Source organism: Squalius cephalus (genome assembly GCF_949319135.1).
Source record: "Squalius cephalus genome assembly, chromosome: 22".
In the NCBI taxonomy this organism is placed as follows: domain Eukaryota; kingdom Metazoa; phylum Chordata; class Actinopteri; order Cypriniformes; family Leuciscidae; genus Squalius; species Squalius cephalus.
Window position 1 is genome coordinate 7,797,752 of NC_137143.1, and position 7,234 is coordinate 7,804,985.

Sequence of the window (7,234 nt, forward strand, 5' to 3'; positions counted from 1 at the left end):
AGAGAAACCAGATTAGACCAATAAACAAAACAATTGAAAAAAACTTATGGAAGTGGGAAAATAAACCTTGAGTTCACAGAGTATATTCAAAAGATGTATTTGTAACATCAACTCTTGTAACTGTATGCAAACCATAGCTCTTTTGTGGAACACTTCTCATGACAAACGCATGACTGGCCATAGGCTACAGTTTAATTACCTGTGATTAGGGTACGGAGTGCTTGATTTGATGCACCAGAGCAAGTGTCAGTACTTTTTGAATTTTACTACATTGCTTTGCTGGCAGTAAATGCTGTGAATCCATGATAAATCCAAGCACTAACTCGCAGTTATATAAATGCACTGGGTGGCGCTGTGGAGCGTGTTGATTGTATTTGATCACATAATGTCATCGTCTGCCTCGCGAAGTTTGGAATTACTTGGATGAAATTGATCTTACTAAATGATATTACAAAATGGAATTACTTTTAATCAAATTAATTAATGATACTGAGCTATCATAATATCATCACCACGAGAAATCCCATGAAATCCAAACACCAGTCGAATGGGATGACAGCTATCCACCACTGCATTCACGACAGGTAAGAGCAGCTGTAGCCTACCTCGAGTGAGCGAGATGATAACTTATCTGATAACAAAATGATTTTGAGACATACACTTCCTTTAAAGCTACACTGTCTAGGATTTACTCCCATCTAGCAGTGAAATTGTATATGACTACCAACCAGTGGCGGCTGGTGATAATTATTTTTTGGGGGGGGGGGGCAAAATACAAACCAGAAACAAAAAAGCTATTTTGATCTCTTTTTATTTACATTTCAGACCAACAAAGTAGTAACAAAAAGCATGTTTCCTACTTGAACATAATGTTGCTCTCCTTTATATACAGACCCTTTTATTTTATAAAAAAAGGCTGATTGCTTGCAAAGTGAGATATTTTAAGCCTTGATTTGTTATAATTTTGATGATTATGGCTTACAGCTTATGGAACCCACAAAATCAAAAAAAATTAAAATTAGAATAGCCTATTACATGAAATCACACTGTAGTAGTTACACAGTAATCCCATGGTCATTGAACCAGGTTTTGGTTATTTTGGCAGTGTGGGCACTGGGCAGGTGAAAATCCTGCTGAAAATCATCTTCATCTTCATAAAGCATCTTCATAAAGCTTTTCTGCTGAAGGAAGCATGAAGTGCTCTAAATGTCCTGGTAGACGGCTGCATTGACTCTGGACTTCCAGGACATTAGCCCATTCAGACCCTGCGTCCATTACAATGGACATCACATGTCAACCCCCCTTTTTTTACTTCTGGAGCATTTCACCTAGTTTAAAGCCTGCAGTCCATTAGATTGGACGCTTGTCATCCAATCAAATGGCAGTAAAGCTCTGCATGTAGTAATTATAAAAAAAACACTACTTTGAAGAGAAGCATGTCAGCACTTCACTCCAATCACAGAAGCAAGCAACATTTTCTATGGTTTTATTTACATTTTTTGATATGTTTGTCAGTATTTCATAGTTTGTATGTAAAATAGAAAGATTGAACTTATTAATTAAAGTTAAAAATCGATTGTAGAATTTCAAATTTTAAATCAGGATGTGTCTGTCCATTAGAATGGTTCAAAAGCCTGTTACTGAAATCACATTCCAGTAATTGAAGTCCAGTAATGCTGATTGAAATTTCTTATATAAAAAATAGTTTTTGACCTTGAGAAAAAGCTTTAAGTATATACTAACAATTTTTATGTTTATTATTTAATTTTATGTTGGTACATTTTTGTGAAGTACACCTGCTTTGACCTGACGTCCATTGAAATGGACAAAAAAATTACAATTAAAGCCAAACATTTTTTTTTTTTTTTTTTTTTGGTCTCATTTATAGAAGCCTCATGAGCTGGGAAAATGTACTTTTATATTTTTCAGAAACTTAAAACATAATTCAGGTCTGAAGGGGTTAGAGCACTTCATGCTTCCTTCAGCAGAAAAGCTTTATGAATTGCATGGCATCTACTTTGTATTCTTTATAAAGCAATGTTCTATGTATTTGTCCCTGTCAAATAAATATTAAATAAATAAAACTCATGCTAACTTAGTGTTTAGCTAACGTTAACTTAGTGAAGATTATTAGTACCAGACAAAAAGACGACGTCTAACGTTATATGTAAAAAAATTGCACATTGAAACATATGTTTGCGATGTCTGCCATCATATTCCTGTCTCTCTTCAACGTCTCGTAAGTTAGCATGTGTTTGTTGTAGAGAGTTCATCTGCTGTCAGTCAATCCTGCATCACCATGGCGCACACACTTACCATGCTTCGTCCTCTGACCTCTGTCACTTGCCTGCTGCTGGATGTGTAAATCTGGTTGTTCCGGTCCAAGATCCTTAATCTTTTTTTTTTTTCTTCAAGGGAAAGTCTTGAGAAAGGGGTTTTTTTGTAAATAAATAACAGAATTTGGATTAACTGCTGCCATTGCGTAATAAAAAGTGAGTGATCAGCCTAGTAGCAAGCAAGGTTATTGGTTATTTCCCGCCGCGAACAGTTGAATGACAGGTGACGAGAACCAATCAGATTGGATAAAATAACATGTATCCAATTATGATTGGCCAGGGACGCAACGACTTGCGCCCCGAGGAGGATCTTTAAGAAACCAATCAGAGACCAGCTTCAGGTCACATGCTGCCCGAGAATTTGTGTACTTACATAAACACCCATGTGTCCGGCGTCCCTCGCCCATGAAACGTATTGAAAAACATAGTAAATAGTTAATCGATTAAAGACAGTTTTTTATTAAATTCTGAGGCTCTTACTACCAGCCGGCACATGAGTAAACTATTATTTTTATTTTTTTTATTTCATTTTAATATAATGTTTTTACACATGTTAATTTCTGAAATGTTGATGGGGGCGGCGCCCCAGCGCCCCCTATGGACGAGCCGCCACTGCTACCAACTGAATATAGCCCCTCCCATTCCGAGGGCGTTTTAACTCCGGTGGCCGTATTATTTCAGATCTGCCGGTAGTCGCGAGTAATCTCCCCTCGCATTCATCACGGTGCCACTGAGTGTAAAAACGCAAAAGGCAAAGCTTGAATTTCCAGGTATGTCCCTCTTTGGCTAATGTATTTTCAAGATGGATGCGCAACATGGCTTCCGCCATTCGAGCGACTCGCTCGTATGTATTCTAAATTGCAGATTATACACTTACGAGAATACTTAATTAGTTGGTTGAAGTGATTACACATTAATGAGAACGTATAATTTTGAAAGAACAAAGTGTTTTTGCTAAAAATCAACTTAAAATATTACACAGTGTAGCTTTAAGTTTCATTAAGGGAGACAGGTTTAATATTTTTAATACTTTTTTAAGACCCCGCGGACACCCTTAACTGTAGGCTACTTTAATTTTAAAAACATTTTATTAGCTTCATGCATCCCTTTTTATCAACACTTGAATGTCGGTAAGTTTGATAAAGAAAGGCAACATTTTAAACTAAAAAGTTGAGAAAATCACATTTTTGTCAAAGACTACGCCTTGATCAGATTCAGAACAATGATTAAAACACAGATGGAGTGGATCGAGTCCAACAACCCCCAAAGCTTCACAGTCGTTTTCTCTTCATGGATTCGACATTTCATTTGGTAACATTAAGCAGTTTTGATTTACATGCTGTTTAATGTTTGATGATCACGTTATTTTACATTTGTGTGAGCAATCTTCTATCACTTGTTTCAGCTCCTTCTTCTCCAGTGTTTTTTGATCCGGAGATTCTGTACTAGAAGATGTGTCATAGCGCCCCCTACCGTATAACAGTGAAAACATAGATAGCTGAAAAATTCAGTCAATGGTGGGGAAAGAGTAAAGTAGGATTAAAGTAAATTCCTATGTACACTACCAGTGGACTAGCTTACACAAAAATTCAGATACGCAGAATTAAAACATATCTGTTTTATATCAATATTCTAATCAATATTTTCAAACAATGTAAGTTTCATACGACTGTATGTGAAAAACAATGTAAAAGAAGTATATTTAATAGCTACTCGATCAAAAGAGTTAACACAATTACAAGCCAAGTATACTTTGAATACTTAATTATACTTTTAAGTCTTAATCAAAAGATTGAGTACGATTACAAGTACAGGCCAAATATACTTGGACTTTTCTCAGTACAAGTCAAGTACACTTAAGTGTAATTTTAAGTATATTTCTGAGAAATACATAAAGTATATTTGTTAAAAGTATATAAAATGTAGACTGAAGGTCACCGTGATTTTGCCAAGTAAGACATGTTCCTGGATCAACATATTTTGTTGATCCTGGAATAACATTCCTGTCCCAAAATGTAGTCCTTACCCTATCCCTACCCCTAAAGCTAACCCTACCCATAACTTTTCCCTAAAATCAGAGGGACATGATAGGTGAATAACACTGATGTCGAAGCACCTCACCCTGGGTCTAAGCCTAAACTTGACATAAACTGTAAACTTGTCCCTCAAATCTGATTGGTTGATTGGAAAGTTGTTCCAGGATCAACAAAGATGTTGATCCAGGAACATGTGGCACTTGGTGAAATCACGTTCACCGTAGAGGGTCAGTATACTTTCTTGTTTTTAGTTTAAAAGAAGCATACTAATAGAACACTTGAATAAACTTATTTTTCACAAGGGACCGCACATATACTGTTTTACAGTTTTTTCCAATTGCTAACACACAATTTTGCAAACTAGGCTGGTTTTATCAAAATACTTAAAACAATTCACAAAACCACACACCCAAACTGCATTCTGCAAAATGAAGTACTGCAACCAAAACTACATATAGCATTATCAAAATCAAACTTTTGCACAAAATGGCACACAGTTTATTCATATTACCAGATTTTTGTCTAACCAACTACACACTGTTGGGCATAATGAAAAGCAGTCTCATCTTTAGTGTGCTTTTCAATCGTTCTAAAATAGTTCAATTTGTATACATTTTTCAGAGTGTTCACATGCACAGAAATATTTGCAGACACACACACATGCTGTTGAAACATTTATTTTTTTTATTTTTCACCAAACAAGTCAGTGCAACATATGCACAGCAGATATATTTACATTGGACTTAACACACATATGCTCACAAAAACAGTAAACTGAAAAAGATTGAAGTGCTAACAATTAACCATTGAGGTGTTTGGCCAGGTGGCACATGTATTGGCCAATTAGCTCATGTAGTGTCATTTTGAATGGCAGTGTCTTGAAATGGCAAACATGTGACTTTATGTCAGATTGTTGTGTCTTATGCAGAGAACTGTATTCAGTGCATTTAAAAAGTGCCATTTCGAATTGCAAAATGTGTGTAAAGCAGAAAATGTGTTTAGGCTTTTGGAGACTTGAGAAGAGGTTTTGCTCTCTGTATGTCAGTTTAAATAATTGTGCTGTGCATGTCATTTTAGTGTGTTAGTAATTGGCAAAAACTAATGGAATTTCTGTCTACACCCTGCAAATATTCCTGTCAGGCAACATTACATGTGGCCCATGTAAAAAAAAAAAGTTTACTTAAAAACAGAACACCCATATTGTTCCCCCTACATTCCCATATAACTTTAAGTTCAGGTCATCCACCCTTTTCATTGTTAACAAAGAATCTGAATCCCCATTTCCAGGACCAACATTCAATTGCATCCTGCATTTTTTCTAGTATTATCCATTAAATGTAAAATAGTATATATATATATATATATATATATATATATATATATATATATATATATATATATATATATTATCCTTATGAATTGAGTGCAGGTTTAGTCCAAATGTATTGTTTAGTTAAAACAAAGAGTCACGATCGCTTTATTTAATGAAAAGATTTAGTTTAGGCTATTATGCACATTGATCAGCAAACTTAAACAGAAGCTCATCCGAACCTTCTTGACACGTGAGAACAAACCTCATTGGTTCTTGCGGAAGCTCAAACATGCTGCGTAACACACGAGAATGAACCTCATTGGTTCTTGCTGAAGCTCAAACATGCTGCGTAACACACGAGAATGAACCTCATTGGTTCTTGCTGAAGCTCAAACATGCTGCGTAACACACGAGAATGAACCTCATTGGTTCTTGCTGAAGCTCAAACATGCTGCGTAACACACGAGAATGAACCTCATTGGTTCTTGCTGAAGCTCAAACATGCTGCGTAACACACGAGAATGAACCTCATTGGTTCTTGCGGAAGCTCAAACATGCTGCGTAACACACGAGAATGAACCTCATTGGTTCTTGCTGAAGCTCAAACATGCTGCGTAACACACGAGAATGAACCTCATTCTCGCACGTCAAGCAAACATGCTTGAGCTTCCGTTTATCATAATTGATGTGTGCATTGATGAATGTTTATAATTGAATAAAAACCTAAATTAGATCTTGTCAGCTTATAAAGCGATCGAGTCTCTTCAGAAAATTTGGACTAAACCACTCAATTCATATGGATTAGTTTTACAATCTCTTTATAACCTTTTTTTAAGTGTCAGATTGGTAGTTGCGTAGCTGTCAATGAAGGCACAGAAATTGCTCAGATTTTATTACAAATATCTTCATTTGTGTTCTGAAGATGAACGAAATGAAATAAAATGAATGACAGAATTTAAATTTTGGGGTGAACTATCCCTTTAAGTAAGAAAAGGCACCATTTTTCCCCACTTAAGCACTAGGTCAAGGCAACAATACAATGTTACAGGTAAGTCACTGTTTTTGACAATTTCATGATTTCTTATATATTTTTGTCGATTTTTTGTCTTTCCACTTTTTGTTGTGTACATATATAAAAAAAGACATTTAAATAGTTAAGATATCCAATCATCTTACAAAACAGTACAGCTAGGAAAATATGCACTCAGCATTCTTTTATAAAATGGAAAACCCTAGGCAAGTGTCTGAATGCTTGCAGAATATTATATACTATTTCAGGCATAAAAAATCCATTGTGGAAAATAATAATAATAATACAAATCCCAAACAAATTGTCCAGTTTACCTATGAGGGACCCCATCTATTTATTTATTTTTGTTCCTTTTGAAACAAGTTGCCCTTCTGTTTAAAATAACCAGTCTTGTATAAGAATGTAAACCTCCTGAGGCTGGATTCACGAAAATCTTCTTAAAAAAGAACTTTAGAAATTTTTAAAAGTCACCATGAAATCAAAATAGACAATTCTTATTTTCCACTATTTTCTTATATTC